The 18,372-nt window shown below is 39.9% G+C and overlaps 1 long non-coding RNA gene across 1 annotated transcript in view; it reads left to right on the top strand.

Annotated features, from left to right (window-relative positions):
• Positions 1-16,260, top strand: part of LOC123601493 — a 182,706-nt gene extending 166,446 nt beyond the window's left edge. Inside the window, exons 5-7 of the long non-coding RNA XR_006714135.1 lie at positions 9,270-9,434; positions 10,514-10,563; positions 15,955-16,260. This is a non-coding gene — a long non-coding RNA (uncharacterized LOC123601493). The remainder of the gene's footprint in view (positions 1-9,269; positions 9,435-10,513; positions 10,564-15,954) is intronic.
• Positions 16,261-18,372: the final 2,112 nt, after the last annotated feature.

The following is an 18,372-nucleotide window of genomic DNA, read 5'->3' as shown; positions in this document are numbered from 1 at the left end:
ATGTGCTTTGGTAATTGGAAGGTGGAACAGATGGTGACAATCTCATTGAATATGGTGTGCCCATTATAATAGTCCATGCTGCCAAGCAATTCTTCACAAGCAAAGGATGCATTAAAAGGGACTGTGGCTTTCAAAAACAATGATGAGCTCTGTGGGCCGGGGATTATGCAGGGGGTAGAATGGACAGTTTATGGCCCTTAGATGCAGCTGTTTTGTGAAACTCACAACACCTGTTGCAATCCACAGAGGAGGAAAAGGGAGGCATCAAAGTGGGATGCTGGTCTGACCCATTATTAGCACACAACTCCAGCTGAGAAAAGCATCCAGATCTTTTCTCAGTGAAGCCCTCTAATTCTGGCACTCCCTGAGGATGAAGAAAAACAACGCCCAAATATGTGTGTGCTTCATATTTTGAAAAAGGAGCCAATTCAACCACAGGCAGCCCTGTACAAAATATGCATGGAAATGGTTTTGTTCTGACTTATTGGATGACTTTCAGGATCAGGCAACAGGTAGTTGTTGAAATAACCCAGCTTTCCACATCTACTGTCTCACTGCAAAAATCCTCTCTAATTATTATAGCAAGTGCAACAACTTAAAATGAAATTCATTTAATAATTCATAAAATGCCACAGGTGAATGGAAATCAACATGCTTGTAAATACTCTGCCTTTGTACATTTTCCAGTTTGCTAGGAGTCTTACAGAGACTTAATTAAGCATTCTTGGGTTCTACTTGATAAGGTGGCATTTGTTATCAATTTATAGTTTTGAATTTGCAAGACAAGCAATCAAGAGGCTAGTTATTTCCTTCTGGGTGTTTTGCACATAATTGGAATAGGCAGAAAGAGAGGGGAGGTGGCAGTGGGTTCTGCTGATGTGTGTATGAGAAACACTGTCTTTTTCCCTACCAAAAGAAACAGTATTCCGCTCATAAAACAAAACAGAAAACTTCTCTGCTCCCCATTATACATATGCTTGAAACTTATTTGTATTGCTTACATGTTCCATTTCCCCCTTTATATCCACACTTACAAGAAGTCTCTTTTTTAAATAGAACCAGGCAGAGATTAATATTTATTTTTTGATGACAAAAATTGTGCATGCTTACTTACTAAATAAAGTGGGACCACCAGGAATAAGAAAACACAGAAAAGCACAAATTTGTACAAGTCTGTCCATTTTACATTTTGATGTATTTTTCCAGTTTTGTTTCCTATACATAGGTTTTCAAACATATTTAAAAATCATGACAGAGATATAAGTCTGAATGCTTTATTTTATACATACACTTTGTGAATATTTAAATTGTTGAATAATATTCTATTGTTTAGACATTATCCATTTACAATTTTTTAAATATAATTTATTGTCAAATTGGCTAACATACAGTGTGTAAAGTGTGCTCTTGGTTTTTGGGGTAGATTCCCATGGCTCATCGCTTACATACAACACCCAGTGCTCATCCCAGCAAGTGCCTTCCTCAATGCTTATCACCCATTTTCCGCTCTCCCCCATCCCCCCCATCAACCCTCAGATTGTTCTCTGTATTTAAGGGTCTCTTATGGTTTGCCTCCCTCCTTCTCTGTAACATTACCCATTAAAAAAATTCATTGTATTTAAAAAAAATTTAATGTTTAGTTTTGAGAGAGAGAGAGAGACAGAGCATGAGCAGGGTAGGGACAAAGAGAGAGGGAGACATAGAATCCAAAGCAGGCTCCAGGCTCTGAGCTGTCAGCATAGAACCCGATGCAGGGTTCGAATCCATGAACCATGAGATCGTGACCTGAGCTGAAGTCAGAGGAGGAAAAGACTGAGCCACCAAGGCACCCCCAAAACACTCATTGTATTTTTGAACATTTAAGAAGTTTTTAAATGTTCTGATGTTATAAATAATACTCTGATGGAGAGTTTTGTGCCTAAGACCTTTCTAGATTACAATTATTTATTTAGAAACAAATTTCAAATTGAGACTTTATATTTTCAAAAATGGTGCAATTTTACACCCCATTAGCAATTTATGAAAGCTACCATGAATATGTTTACATGAATATGTTAAAATGTTTACATATTTGATAAGCAAAACTGGTACTTCATTTGCATTTGCATTTCTTTGATGACTAGTGAGGTTGAGTATTTTTCCACTTGTTTGTAGTCTAATTTTTTCTGTTATGAATTGTCTGTGTCTTTTGCATATTTCTCTGTTAGAGGCCTTGCATTCTTCCCTTGGCATGAGTGCTCTGTACTGTAGTACAGGTGCTGTCATATTTGATGTTTGTTATTCCCTAAGTTGTTGCTTTCCTTTTAATTTTGGTTATTAAATTTAAATTTGCTTAGATCAGTTAGTCTTTTCTTTTACACTTATTCTGGGACTTTTAAGCTTAGAAAGTCCCCACTGACATCCACATTCAGAAGCTCTACAGTTGAGGAAAAGATTATATGGATTCTTTTTATGTATTTAACCCTTAATCGATCCAAAATGTGTATTCTTGATAAACTGTGGAAACCAATATGGATTAATTCTTCTCCAAGTGTTAATCAGCAGTCCCAACAGCAGTTACTAAATAATATTTCTCTTTGCCTCTGATTGGGAATTCTTCCATAAAACACACACGCACATGCATACACACTCACACACACACACACAATGAAGATAATTTATTTCTGTTCCTTTCACACAGTGAAGTTACCCCAATATGAAGGATTACTGCCTTAAACTCAGATGTTACTAGGGCTGAGACTCTTGTCAGAGCGTTCTATGTGCTGAGCCAGGCCTGCTCAATGCTACCTAGATGAATATCAGAGTTCACCATTTCCCCTTGAGCCCTTCATATTAGAAGTGTGCTCTACCCAACTCTCTTGAGTCAGCTCCCTAATCTCAGCAATGCCATTTCTGTTTCCACCTATCCCCATCAACTTTCAACAATGTTTGCTCTGAAGTGACAACATACTATCCAAATGAGCCTCCCTCCAAACCCAAAGGATGGTTCAGGGACTTAAAAACATCCAATGTAGACTGTCCCCCAACCCTGGCCAAGAAGAAATCCAAGACTAATTATTATCCCATTCTCCTATCCAAATCTGTATCTATTTTCTATTCCCATAGGGAAGATCACACTCTCTACTTAGCCCAGTAGCAACTAATCTATCAAACCAAACTTCAAATCTGACACTAAATATGCATCAGAGGCCACTATGTCTGACATATTAGCTTCCCATTGCTGCCATAACAAATTTCTCCAAGCCATAAACTTAGTGACCTAAAACAAAAAATTTATTCCCTTATGGTCCTGGAAGTTAGAAATCTGACCTAGATTTCAATGGGTTAAATTAAGATGTTAAAAAGGCTGTTACCCTTCTAGGTCCTGGGAAGAATTCATTTCTTTTCCCAGCTTCCAGAAGCCACCTTCATTCTTTGGCTTATAGTCCCTTACTACATTTTCAAAGCCAACTGCCTACAATATTCAAGTCTCTCTCTGATTCTTCTTCCTCTTGGTTTTATTTAGAAAGATCCTTGTGATTACATTGGGCTTACTTTGATAATCCAGCATAATCTCCCCATCTCAAAATCGTTTTTTTTTTTTTTAATTTTTTTTACATTTATTTATTTTTCAGAGACAGAGACAGAACCCAAGCAGGGGAGGAGCAGAGAGAGGAGACACAGAATCCAAAACAGGATCCAGGCTCTGAGCAAGCTGTCAGCACAGAGCCCAATGCAGAGCTTGAACCCATGAACCATAAGATCACGATAAAGTCGGACACTCAACTGACTGAGCCACCCAGGCGCCCCTCTATCTCAAATCTTTAATCACGTCTGCAAAGTCTCTTTTGCCATGAAAAGCAACCTATTCACAGGTTACAGGGATTAGGAAGTGGGTTAATATTTAGACTTTTTTTTATGTTTATTTAGTTTTGACAGAGAGATTGAGAGAGAGTATGAGCAGGGGAGGGGCAGAGAAACAGGGAGACAGTATCCGAAGCAGGCTCCACACTGAGAACAAAGAGCCCAATGCAAAGCTTCAACTCATGAACCATGAGATCATGACCTGAGCCAAAGTTGGATGCTTAATGGACTGGGCCACCCAGGTGTCTGGGCTGATATTTAGATATCATTGTCCTGCCTACTGCTCTAAAGTTGGAGTGAGAAAACAATGACTCCATAGACGTGATGATTTCTGGTCACAAACAGGATCAGTATGGTCATAATTAAGTGTATATATATATATATATATATATATATATATATATATATATATATATATATGTGTGTGTGTGTGTGTGTGTGTGTGTGTGTGTATGGGGGGTTGCCCGTTTTATTCTTCCATTAGTTTTTCTTTTACTCTTTCCAGAGAGACAACGTAGAAGTATTTAATTGACTATTTGGTAGTAACAGAATGTCCTATTTATTCCTTGACTCTGAGTCTTACTGACTGGCAAGTTACTTAACAAATATGCCATGTCTCAATTTTCTTATGTATAACATGGTGATAATAAAAGCATCTTTGTCACAGAGATTCTGTGTCCATAAAATGAATTCATTCATGTAGAGAGCTTAGAAAAATGTCTAATAGATAAAAAATACTCAAAAAGTTAGCTGCTGTCATCCTCATCATCAGCATTATCATTACTTATTCTCTTAATAAATATTTTTCTAAGTCTGGGTATAAGGCTATGTACTAGGATTTATATGCATTTTTTCCTCAAAGCTCTCAAAATCTAGGAAAAGTGACAGGCACTTAAATAACTGAGTGACAAGCCATACTTTACTAAAGTGAAACCATTTATAGATCCACAGAAAAATGCATAACTGATCCTGAGGCCATTGCACTGTGTGGTGTGTGTTTGGTGGGGAGCAGAGGGCAGTGGAAGAGGAAATCTTCAATGAAGATGCGTCATTTAAGTTATGCATGGAATGTTGGCAGTATGAAGAGTGAAGACTTTAACGTGTGCTTAAGTCTCCTCTCTCTTAGCATAATCACTTTGATCCTACATTGGCTTGCAAAACACCTATAATTATTGGCCTCATCCTGATTGCATATGCAGTGGGAAAGAGACTTAATATAAAACAGAAGAGAATTGCTGTCACCAAGGAGACAAGGCTTACATGCTCAAAACCATGAAGACACATGTGTCTGCCTTCTTACTTTGGGAATAATCAAAAGAAAGCCTGGAGGGAGCAAGAAGATTTAATTTTTCCAGAATACTGAAATAACCAATCCATAGTATACAAAGAAAGCCTTTCATTTTGTGAGTGAGGCTGAAATCTAGATTTGTCTAAACTTCTAGCTCTTAGATGGAAGACCCGAAGTGAATCCTGGTCATGTGATGCTTGATCAAGCGCTCTTTGGGCAAAAGTAAGGTGCTTCAGCTTCAAGCTATAATCTTTAACAAGTTGTCCTCGGTCCTGCCCACATTTTTACTAGCATAATACACACTTCTGACACAGCTTCACTGCCTTGGTTAAGGATAACTACTCTTCTGATGTCCTGAATAGGCATCTTTACTTTCAATATTGAATTTTTAATAATTTAATAATTGACCATAAATAATAAATCATTGTAAGAAGTGCAGGGCCTTTGCTTCTTGCTTCAAGATGTGTGTGTGTGTTCAAAGAATGAAACATTCATTCAGGCTCACATGAGACTCTGTGGCTATTGTTATCAGCACAGAGATTTAAAATGGTTCAATAACTCGCTCAAGTTTACATTTCTAGCAAGTGGAGGAGCCAGGATTTGAACCTATTTCTGCCTGTTTGAAGAATGGGTAACCTTATAAGTTTAATATGGTGATGGATGAGTCTGTTTCCTAATTTAAAAGTTTTCAAAGATGAATGGGGTATTGAAGAGGGGGAAAAAAAAACACTGAACCTTTATTGATTCTATTGTTGTGGCTATTTTTTTCCCCAGCAAGATCCAAGAAAGGAGCACACCTCAGCTAGACCCAATTTAGGTCAAGTGGGAGACCAAGGAAGATGATGATTAATATGCTCTTCATTGACAGAGGCAATCAGTGCCTTCCTTTCAGTCTGCTCTCTAGAAAAATACAGCCAGAGGAACATGTTACTGGCTGCCCAGCAAAAGTGCACAGGAAATAACAGTCATCTCATCAAATCATCATCTCCAACAGCTGACCTCTCAAATGGTCTCACCTTTGATAACAAAGAAGTTTTTATTTTTATTTTATTTTTTTTAGTTTAAATTCAAGCAGTTAACATATAGTGTAGTGTTGGTTTCAGGGGAAGAATTTAATGATTCATCACTTACATACAACACCCAGGGCCTCATCCCAACAAGTGCCATCTTGAATGCCCATCACCCACTTAGCCCATTCCCCCCACCCACCTCCTGTCCAGCAACCCTCAGAACAAATAACTTTTTTTTAAGTTGCTAAATATCTGATAATTTGTGAGACATCACTCTTGTTACAAATATTATATGGGATTTAAAGTTCACTTCTCTTGAATACCTCACTAATATTTTCTCAGAAAGGGCATAAACAGGGGCACCTGGGTGGCTCAGTCGGTTAAGCAACCGACTTCGGCTCAGGTCATGATCTCGCGGTCCGTGAGTTCGAGCCCCGTGTCGGGCTCTGTGCTGACAGCTCAGAGCCTGGAGCCTGTTTCAGATTCTGTGTCTCCCTCTCTCTGACCCTCCCCCATTCATGCTCTATATCTCTCTGTCTCAAAAATAAATAAACTTTAAAAAAAAATTTAAAAAAAAAAAGAAAGGGCATAAACAGCAATAATGTTCCACATGACTTCATTTTATTTTTGTGTGCATAGAATCTTGCTTTGTCCCAAGTCCTTCTTTTTAATACTGTCTCCATTTATTCTAGTAATTGTTTAAGAATGGTGGTGAACTCTGGACTTATCAGAACTTTTATTTTTAGAGAAGATATATCATAACATTATTATGTCTATGTAGGTTAGAATGTTTATTATTTCAGTTAAGGAAAGACCAAAGACAGTGGTGGTGTGCCTTCCAGTAGGTGAAGATCTGTCACGTGAAGAGGACAGATATGCTGTTCCTAGGACGAGCAGCAAAATTCACAGAAAGATAGAGCCTTTGGAGAAAGCCTTTGGGCAGGCAAAGCATGTTATGAGGAGGCAGATTTGAGGTCAGACAAGGAAATATATTTTTTCAATAATTTTTTAAATGTTTATTTAGTTTTGAGACAGAGAGAGAGGCATAGAGACATGAAGACACAGAATCTGAAGCAAGCTCCAGGCTCCAGGCTCCAGGCTCCAGGCTCTGAGCTGTCAGCACAGAGCTTGACGCGGGGTTGAATCCATGAACTGCAAGATCATGACCTGAGCCAAAGTTGGACCCTTAACTGACTGAGCCACCAAGGTGTGCCAGACAGGGAAATATTTTTTATTTTTATTTACAATGGTAAAATTGTATTCTACAACAAAATCTGCTTCCTCATGAGGTAATGAGCCTTTCATCATGAGAAGTATGTAAGCTGAGGAGGAAAGATTATCTGCTGGGAATGATATAGAGAATATTCCTACATTAATAAGAAATTGGAACAAGTGACATCTAAGGCCCTTTCCAACTCTGAGCTTATGAGTCTGTGTTGTAAACTATAGAGAATAGAAAGATATCTATGTCTAAGATATGGCTAGCATAGCCAAAATCTTTTATATAAACACTTTTTTGCTTATAGGTACTAAAAAACCTTGCTTAATTAAGAATTTTCTCGGGGCGCCTGGGTGGTGCAGTCGGTTAAGCGTCCGACTTCAGCCAGGTCACTATCTCGCGGTCCATGAGTTCGAGCCCCGCGTCGGGCTCTGGGCTGATGGCTCAGAGCCTGGAGCCTGTTTCCAATTCTGTGTCTCCCTCTCTCTCTGCCCCTCCCCCGTTCATGCTCTGTCTCTCTCTGTCCCAAAAATAAATAAACGTTGAAAAAAAAAATTAAAAAAAAAAAAAGAATTTTCTCATTAATAAATGAACAATTGACAATTCATAGTTGTCAAATGATAGTATCTAGAATATTGAAAGAAAGAAGAGTGCTGAGAAAGAAGTCTTTTTTTTTCCCTTTTTGCTACAATACAGCAAGCCAATTTATCAACAACCTTTTTTTTTTTTAATCTCTTTGTTCTCTCCAGGAAGCCCTTGGAGACAACAGTGAAAAAAGGAGGCGAGCCTTGAGGAGTGTCTAAATTTACCAGACCAAATTCAGCAATTTTGGTAACAGCAAGTTATTCATAGAAAAACTTGAGCATTTGAAAGTTGGAAACTGATTCATCTCTCCCCACATTCTTAACACACAACTAGTTATACATTGTTGTACAGCAAAACTTTGTGACTTTAAGCAACACAGAAAAGGTGAAGGGGGATGGGAGGTACAGGTTTCTGGTTAAGTAAAGAATAAGTCACAGGAATAAAAGGCACAGCATAGGGAATATAGTCAATGTACTGTTAATAGTGATGTATCAGGACAGATGGTAGCTGCACTTGTGAACACAACATAGCATATGAACTTGTGGAATCTGTTGTATACCTGACGCAAATGTAACATTGTGTGTCAACTGTACTCAAATAAACAAACACACTTAAATTTAACTCACAATGCAATTCGAATTGGGTTTAGCGAAGCTGTTCTGTGGCTCTCTGTTAGCCTTTCTCACTGAGTTCACTGCGAGTCACTTGGATGTCTCTGCTTATGTAGGTGAGCTGTGAACGTGTCATGGGGGCAAATGGGTCATGATTCTCTCAGATTCAGCAAGCTAGTCTCAGAGATGGTAGTAGGTGTCTAAAGGTAGGAAGAGAGAGCAAGCCCCAAAGTACAAGCACTTTTCAAACCTCTGCCTCATCACCTTTGCTATTACCTTACTGAACTAAGCAAATGGCGTGGGTTTAATTGTGTCTTTCCAAAATTAATAGGTGGAAGTCCTAACTTCCAATACCCTCACAATGTGACCTTATTTGGAATTAAGTTTGTTGTAGATTTAATCAGCTAAATTAAGATGAGGTCATATTGGAGTAGAGTGGGTGACTAATCCAATATGACATTAAAAATATGATGTAATCCACTATGTCCTTATAAAAAGGGGAAATTTAGAGATAGACACACACACACACAGGGAGAACACCATGAAGACTGGTATCATGTTACCACAAGCTAAGGAACTAACAGAAGTTAGAAGAGAGGCCTGGAACAGATTCTTTCCTAGCACTTTCAAAAGGAACTTGGCCCTTCTGATATCTCTTGGTCTTAGGCTTCTAACCCTTAGATTTGTGACACAATAGGTTTGTGTTTTTTTAGGTCACCCAGTTTGGGGTACTCTGCTGTGGCAGCCCTAGAAGACTAACACAGGAAGTCACATACCAAGTCCAGAGTCAGTATGGGACTGACCAAGAGCATGGATACAGGCAAGCATGAGCAAACTGGGGACCAATTCTGCAATAATACACCCCAGAGAGTAAAGAGGTAGGAGCCTCTGTACCATTCCTAGTATATTCAACTAAGTATGTGCATACAAATAGCTGTGTTTTAAAATTATTTTTAATCCTCCCTCTGTATTGCTATGCCATCAACTTGACCCACAGGTTCATTGTTTGTTTGTTTCTTTTAATTTTAGGGATTATTTTTAAAAATTTAATATTATTTCAGAATTGAAATTATTATTTACAAATTATTTACATTGTTTATACTGTCCCAGATTCCAATCTATAAAACAAAGCGTATTCTAGGAATTTTAACTTTTATGGCTATTCCTACCCTGGGGGTAGAAGTGATCTATAGCTTGCTAGCAAACCGGAGTCCTTTCCTTCTTTATACCTACCTTTATTATAGCCCTCACCACACTGAATTGTAATTCTTGAACATTTCTGTTTCCTTCCTAATCTTATAAGCGTTGCAATGACAGGAGTCATGTCTTAATTTTCTTTGTCTTTAATGCCTAGCTCAGATATTCATTCACTTAATTCTTTATAAAGTTAGAAAGTATTTCTTCAGGGCCTACAATGTGCTAGCACTTGGGGACAGAATGATGAAGAAGACAGACATGGCTTCTGTACTTATAGGGCCTAAATTCTGTCCTTAAAAGACAGTCCCTAAAAGGATAGCTATGACAAATAAAGTATGGTGAATATTACAGAGGAGGAAGAAAGTGCTCTATAAATGCTTATTCAAATTAATGTTTTGATGCCAAAGCACTGCTTGGATAATTCTCATTATATTTACCTCTGTAAGGTTGAATAGGACTTACAATAGAATTTGAAATTACTAGTGTAGCTGAATTTGTGTTTTTGAAATTTCCTAATCTTTGCCCCCATTGAACTGAGAATGACCAATCACATAGCTGTCATGAGGAACAGAGCTGGCCTGGGGAATAGAGAGTTTTTCAAATGACACTTTCTACAGTGTTGCTGTACAAGTTAGTCACATGTAAGCAGCAGAAAGAACGTCAGATTAAATGGGACAAGGGGCAAGAGTAATAAATATGGAAATTAATAAAAAGAAAAGCCAGCACCATTCAACAGATTAAGTCTGTTTACTTCTTACAGGAGGAGCCCAGGTCCCTTTAGTCACAGAAGTTAACGGGAACAGGAGCAAAGTAAGACTCTTCAATTATTCACGGACACACATCAGTAACAAGCAATTATTGCATTTGGTTATAGGGATGCAGTTGGCTTCAGACATGGAACCAGATGTCTTTACAGAAACTCATACAACCTCCAGAAGAAGATAGCATCAATGTCTAAGTAACAGCCATTGCATCCAATCTGTATATCCTGACAGTGTAATCCAGCCTGTCTCCATTCTGGCTGCACATTAGAATCACAGGAATACAAAATAATGATAATAATAATAATAATAATAATAATAATAATAATAATAAAGTCACAGACGATCCCTCTGGTTCTGATTTAATTGGCCTCCAGTGGGGTCTGAGCATCATGTTTTTAAAAAATACTCAGTGAGACCTTCCAATGTGCAGCCAGGTTGAGAACAATTGAGGTGGCCATCTGAGATCACCTCCGGATAAAAGTGATGAATAGAATCTTATTAACATTTATTTAACCTCTTTGCCATTTGTATTAAAATGACAATGAACCAATACTCCCAGTGGGGGTCATTGCTGGAATACTTGTTGGTACTCGAAAGTACTCATATGACCTGTACTGCTGATTCATCCTGCAATTTTGAGGAAGTCATTTGATGTCTCAATTTCCCCATCTGTATAAAGGAGGCATTGGCCTAGATGAGAGTCACAAATCAAAATGCCTATAGCAGAACAAAAGAGTATGGACTCTGGAGTCAGGTAGCCTGGATTCAAGTACCTTTTGCTAATACCATCTATATGCACTTGGTCAAGTTGTTTAAGTTCTTTCTACCTTAGTTTATTTCCATTTCTATAAAAGGGAAGTATTTTACTGCCACAGAGGGTTGTTATAAAAGTTAAATGAATTACTATACACAAAGTGCTTGCCGACAGTGCCCAGCTAGTGTTGTGATCATTTGCAAGGTAGTATAGCTTATAAGCATGAGCTGTGGAAATTAATTTATATTGTGTGAGCCATGATAGTTTACTTCTAAATAAGTCTTAACTTTCTCTGAGTAAAACACTCCTCCTAGAGGGTTGTGTGGGCTGAATAGTTAATACAGGTAAAGCACTTGGACACTGACAAGTAGCGAACCTTGCTTAATAATTGAGCTTAATAACCCAGTGAATGCCACCTATTCTGTTATTATTTAGAATAGGGCAAGGCAGGTAAAGTAAATACTTGAAATGGCAGGAAGCCTCACATGCTAACCTAGGATGCTAATACTAAGCTTCAGTTGACTTCTGCCAAGCCAGGTCTTCTGATCTTTCCCAGAAAAAGATTTTTATCTGAAATCTCTGGATTTATAATATTGACCACTAAATAATTTAAGTAATCATGTGAAACGAACAGGTCCAGTATCATCAGTTTGTAACTTATGGTCTAAGTTGTTTGGGGAACCTTTCTAGCAGCAGAACACTTAGCTGCAATTCTCAAATCCTCTCCAAATGGTATAGTTACACAGTGGCTCTCCAATCACCCAGGAACTTGTTAGATAATGCACATCCCTGAGTCCCATACCAGACCTACTGAATCAGAAGCTCTGGGGGTGGTGCCCAGTCATCTGTTTTAACAAGCCCTCCTCAGATTGTGACACATCCTCCACCACTTGAACCACTGGTCCAGTAGTAGTTCAAAGTATCTCTTTGAAAGAGATTCAAATCCCAGCTCCAAAGCCCAGGAGCTGTGCAACTTTGGTCAAGTTGGATGAGGTCTCTGAGGCTGTGATCTAGCAGAGTGTGGCTAGAAGATAAATACAAATTGCCCCTTTCAATTTGGTCCTTCCTTTCTGTTTTTAGGAGAAAAGTCACCATCTTTCTGCCTGTTATTCCTTTACTTTCAGGATCATAGTCCTGCCAATTAAAATGTGCAACCATTGCCTTCCAGGAGTTTAATTCAGTAGCAGTCTACACATACATGAAACAACAGCTCTCAAAAACAGAAACAAAACACTTTCTGATGTGTTCTGGAAAGCTCTCAAGACACCAGAGCAGTTACATCCTAGTGCCTTGGCTACTTTCATTTCCAGACTCTTGTTTACAGGGAATTTCCATCTGTGATGATTAGGCTTCTGATATCTAAGGACCCATAAAGCACCTTCTCCCTTCTCAATCCTTACTTTTGGGACAGGTCTCATTTTCTTTTCTTTTGTTGTAAAACATCAAAGCAGTAGTAAAACAGTGAACTTATTCAGCTAGTAATTTAGATCTTTATATTGGCTCATAAAGAAACATAAAGTCAAAGAACAACTCTGCAATCCTAAGCCACATGGATGATACAAGAAAAATGGAAGAAAATTACACTAGTTTTCCCTTTCAGCCCTCACCTCCCTCAGTCTCCCGCTTTTGGGAGAGGAGACATGCAATGAATAGAGGGCAAGGAAGGTACAGGAACACAGATACTAAGTCTTGCAAAAAGCTGCAAAAGGCACTTAGTTTCCAAACATGAATATTCAGTGAGAATTAACTGGAAAGAGGTCTATTAAAAACAAATACAGGTTCCTGGGCAACACTCCCGATTTACTAAATTGTAGATGTTTACAATGGAACTTCAGAATCTGAATTTTGTTTTTAAACTCTGACAGAGTGGATTGGTATTTGGAAATCCTAATCTAGTTGCTCCTGCTTATTTAATGCTCTAGTCTCCATTTGAATAGTCAGAGAGACAGGGAACTCCTTACCAAAAGAGTAATATGCTAGTATGTCCATGAATCTGGGTTCTGAGCCAGACTGCCTGACTCTGCCACTATAGCTGCACGACCATGACCTTCAACACTTTACTCATCTCTGTGTTCCTCCATGCCTTAGCTATAAAATGGGTCTGATGCATGTTTTAGTACCTGCAAGAGTTTCCTGTGGCTGCCATTACAAATTACTGCAAATATAGTGGCTTGGAATAACAGACATGTAAACTCTCACAGCTCTGGAGGCCAGAAGTCTGAAATCAAGGAGGCAGTAGGCCTACCCTCCTCTGGAGACTCTAAAACAATGTCCTATCTTGACCCTTCCAGCTTCTGGTGCCTGTCAGCATTCCTCGGCTTCCTTGTCTTGTGGTCACATTACTTCAATCTCTGCCTCTATCATTACATAAACTTCTCTGATCTGTGTCTCCCACAAGGACACATGTCATTTGATTTAAGGACCACTCTGAAAATCAGGGTGATCTTTTCATCTCAAGATCTTTAAAAGAGAATTTTTAAAAAAGAAACCATTCATAGGTTCAGGGGATTAAGACATGGGCTTGTTTTTCAGGGTTCCATCATTCAACTCACCAAAGCACCCAAAGAGCTAAAGCATTTAGTAAAGTGCTTAGTATGTACTTGGTACATGGCAAGTGCTCTATAAATATTATTCCCAGTCCCTCATGCAGTCTCTCTCATATTTGGGGAGCTTTGACTCTAGAAATCTCTGCTTTATCTTGAATTAAAATAGCTCTGTCATATTCCTTTATTGGCCCCAGTCCTGCCTTCTGGGGTCAATTAGGCCATCCAAATTGCATCTTCCACATGACAGCCCTTAAATAATTTGAAAGCATAGTTCACATTTTCAAAGAATTGATGGCAAACACATTCACGTGAATGGCGTCTTTCTCGACTCCCTCTGAGAGGAAGCATCTCTAACCTTTGTTGTTTATCTCCCTCCCACATTAGGAAATGATAGCTTCAGTTAATATAAATGAGTTTAGGATGGCATTCCAAAGACCTTTGTAATAAATAAACGCTCTGCTCCTCTCTGAAGTTTTCAATTCTAAAAATAAGAAGGCTGCAACCTGGACAAAGTATATACAGTTAATAATTAGGGCTACATCATATGAATTTCTAGATTAGCTCTAGATTAGCTCTATTTTAGCAATAGTGATTTTCTTAGAAGAGATTAACGTGACATGCTACTACCTCTATCAGAAATGATCAGAAGAGAGGGTAAAGATCTAATCCAATGTTATCTCAAACTGAAAGATTAATACATCTTAAGAAATAATATAAACAACCAATTCTGACAAAAAGTAAGGTTTGGATACTAGACATGTAAAGACCCAAATAAAAATACATAATAATAATAATAATAATAATAATAATAATAATAAACAACAGAAGGTTTTTTTCTAATTCCTAAAAATTCCCATCAGACAATATAAGTATTGGACTGAATAAGGGACTGTCTAGCATGAGAAAAAGTAAGAGCTAAATTTCTAGGCTAGCTCCCATCCCTTAAAATTCCTACCTCAGGACTGCACGTCTTATAGTGTATCCACATGTGGGAACTAAGTGCCTTTTAAAAAACTACAAGTTTTTTGCAACCCTGAGTATCTGTATCCCTATACCTCTTCTTGCCCTCTACTCATTGTCTATCTCTTGTCCCTTTTAAAAGCAGGACAGACTTCAGCTCGGGTCATGACCTCGTGGTTTGTGAGTTCAAGCCCCACGTTGGGCTCTGTGTTGACAGCTCAGAGCCTGGAGCCTGCTTTGAATTCTGTGTCTCCCTCTCTCTCTCTGCCCCTCCCCTGTTCACACTCTGTCTTTCTCTGTCTCTCAAAAATGAATAAATGTTTAAAAAAAATGAAAGCAGGACACTGAGGGAGGTCAGGGCTGAACAGGAAAATTACCTTGAGATGGTCACTTTGACCACTGGTTTCACCAGCAGTAACAATACAAGGCCATGGTCTCCACCAAAAGACACTGTCCTCTCTCAGACCACTACACTCTCCGTAGCATCTTTCTCCTGTTTAATTATTCCAGCAATTATTCCCTGCAGTGAGACTGTGATACCCAGCATATAAATCTCATCAAAGCACTAAGGCTGGGGCGCCTGGGTGGCTCAGTCAGTTAGGCGGCCGACTTCAGCTCAGGTCATGATCTCGCAGTCCGTGAGTTCGAGCCCCGCGTCGGGCTCTGTGCTGACAGCTCAGAGCCTGGATCCTGTTTCAGATTCTGTGTCTCCCTCTCTCTCTCTCTGACCCTCCCCCATTCATGCTCTGTCTCTCTCTGTCTCAAAAATAAATAAACGTTAAAAAAATAAAAAAAAAAAACACCAAGGCTACATTTGTGGAAAAAAAAAAGACAGGGAGAGGGTTGGGGTGAGCATGGAGGGGTTATAGCAAAAAGAGAAATAAAGAAAAACAGGGAAAAGGGGGAAAAGACTGGGCTGGGAGGAGAGATTGAGGAGAGAGAGGGAGAAGCAAAGCATGACAGAGACAGACTGCAGAGAGAGAGGGCTAGATGCTGGGCAGGGAAGGGAAGAGGGGAAGGGGAATATGTCATGGAGGAAGGTCCTGGAAGAGAGATTAGCAGGAAGACAAAGGGGAAGGGAAAAAAGAGAGAGACTCAAATAGCCTCCTAACTCCTGTCACTTTTAGTAGGGTTTAGATTAGATAAGTGATGTTTTAACTTCTTTATTCTCCTACAGAGCTTGAAACTAACTGAGAGATAGTCACTGGAGTCAGCCGGACAGATATCAAAATGTCAACTTGATAATGGTTAAAGCTAAAAGACAAATCTGGATCTACATCTGCCTCCAACCCAGCATTGAACTTTCCGCATCCCCAGCAGGAGGTGCTGGGTACTGTAGCAGCAGCCCCACCCCCTCCCCGAGGGACAGCCTGCCCTCCATGCCATACTTACTACACGGTGCAGGGTTGGGCAGCACACATGCTCTTGGAAAATAGGAAGCTGAGCTGGAAAGCCCAACGGACTTCTTTCTCACAGACCTGCCAATCAGGTAAGCCACACTGACTCCTCCGGGTGGAAAGCCAGGAGGGTTACTTTGATGAGAGGTTCTCTCTCCTGTTAGCATCTGTGTATCGAAATCACCCCACTGCTGTATTGGCTCCAGATTTCAGGGATCCTAAAGTACTGGGACTATATTCAACCCTTATTTTTATCCCCAATACCTGGCATTAGTTCTAACCTATGAGCAGCACTCAGGAACTGAATTCTTGTTGAATGAGTGACTGATTCCATTCTAAGATCTAAAGAGGCAAAGAATGAAGTGCAAAGAGTTAGTGGCCTAAGGTGAAAAGCTTAGACTTTGGAACTGGGCCAAAGTGGGGTAAAATTTCAGTTCTGGCATTTAGGAGCTGTGTGGTCCTGGCAATTCTTGAACTGTTCTTAAAAATTAGGGGGCGCCTGGGTGCTCAGTGATTGAGCGTCTGACTCTTGATACCAGCTCAGGTCGTGATCTCACGGTCCTGGGATGGAGCTCGGTGGTAGTCTCTGCACTGAGCATGGAGCCTGCTTGGGTTTCTCTCTCTCCCTGTCTCTCTGCCCCTCCCCTGCTCCTGTGCTCATGCTGTTTCTTTTCTCTCAAAATAAATGGATAAACATTACAAAAAAATGGTACCCACTGTTACGAAAATAAAACGTGATTAAAAACAACAACAACGAAATGTTGGCAGAGAGTTGTCACTTGTTTGTTTCTCTCTCACTCTTTGGCTTGTTTTGTCAGGCATCTTGTAGCTAAACCTATTTATCTTCAGGCTAAGTCCCCTAAGAGGTGGAATCAAAGGCTTCTTCCCACTGCGGAAGTTGCCGGAAGGGCAGATATTCCTGCATTCCACTCCCTGGATGGGAGGGCAAGAGTCTATGGCCTAAGCCTGAGTAACCAGATGCTTCTGCCTGAGACTGCCAATGAAAAAAGATGTAGGGAGAGCTAGAGATTATTCCTGATGACAGCAGCATGGTCTACCATCCCGTGTTGCCACAGCGAGATCAGTGGTGATCTAGTAGTGAGATCTCATAATGAATTCTAGTCACTCTATTAGTGGCATGGCTTTGTGTTTCTTAGTGTTGGAGATGTCATCAAAAAGAAGTGAATGGGGGGCTGTGGGTGAGTCAGTCGGTTAAATATCTGACTTCAGCTCAGGTCATGGTCCCATGGTTTGTGAGTTTGAGCCCCATGTGGGGCTCTCCGCCCTCAGCACAGTGCCTTCTTCAGATGCTCTATCTCCCTCTTTCTCTGTCCCTTCCTGCCCACCTCTCTCTCTGTCAAAAATAAATAAACATTGGGGCGCCTGGGTGGCTCAGTCGGTTGAGCGTCCAACTTCGGCTCAGGTCATGATCGCACCGTCTGTGGGTTCGAGCCCCGCGTTGGGCTCTGTGCTGACAGCTCAGAGCCTGGAGCCTGTTTCAGATTCTGTGTCTCCCTCTTTTTCTGACCCTCCCCTGTTCATGCTCTCTCTCTGTCTCAAAAATAAACGAATGTTAAAAAAAATTTTTTTAAATAAATAAATAAATAAATAAATAAATAAACATTAAAAAAAATACAAAAATTTTTAAAAAATGGAGTGCCTGCCCATTGACCTGTCAGCTGGACCCAGGTACTTGGAGGCTCCTTAACCCCTCCTTTGTCCTTGGCATGTGGATTCTGCTGCCCCAAGAGCACAGCCTTGAGATAGTGATATGGTGCTGAGAACACCTGCACAGTAGACCTGACTGAACCTAGTGAAGGCCTCTGTAAACTTTTAGATCTGGTAGACAGGTGTAGGGATCCATTTGTCTTGCTGCCTCCCAAGAGAAGCCTCATATGTTAGTCCTGTTTGCTTATTAAAACTGCCACCTGCCAGCCTGGAGTGGCCAGCCTCTTTCGTCAGTCTCTCCCTGTCCTCTGGGTTCAGGAAGCTCCAGGAAGGGTTCGAAACCAAAGCTTAGCTACTGCTCCATTCCCTGACCTCATTGTCTCCCCTCCTTGCTCCCTGAATTTTTGTGGGTGTGTGTCACTCAAAGTATTTTAATAAACTCCTTTCTTTTCAGCTGAAGTTGGCTAGAATTATGAATTAAGTATGTCATTTGAAAAAAATAGGAAATAAAGATCGTTATTCACAAAGAG

This window comes from Leopardus geoffroyi, chromosome D1 (genome assembly GCF_018350155.1).
Source record: "Leopardus geoffroyi isolate Oge1 chromosome D1, O.geoffroyi_Oge1_pat1.0, whole genome shotgun sequence".
Classification (NCBI taxonomy): Eukaryota; Metazoa; Chordata; class Mammalia; order Carnivora; family Felidae; genus Leopardus; species Leopardus geoffroyi.
The sequence above is the reverse complement of the archived record's forward strand: the minus strand, read 5'-3'. Positions and strand labels throughout refer to the sequence as shown.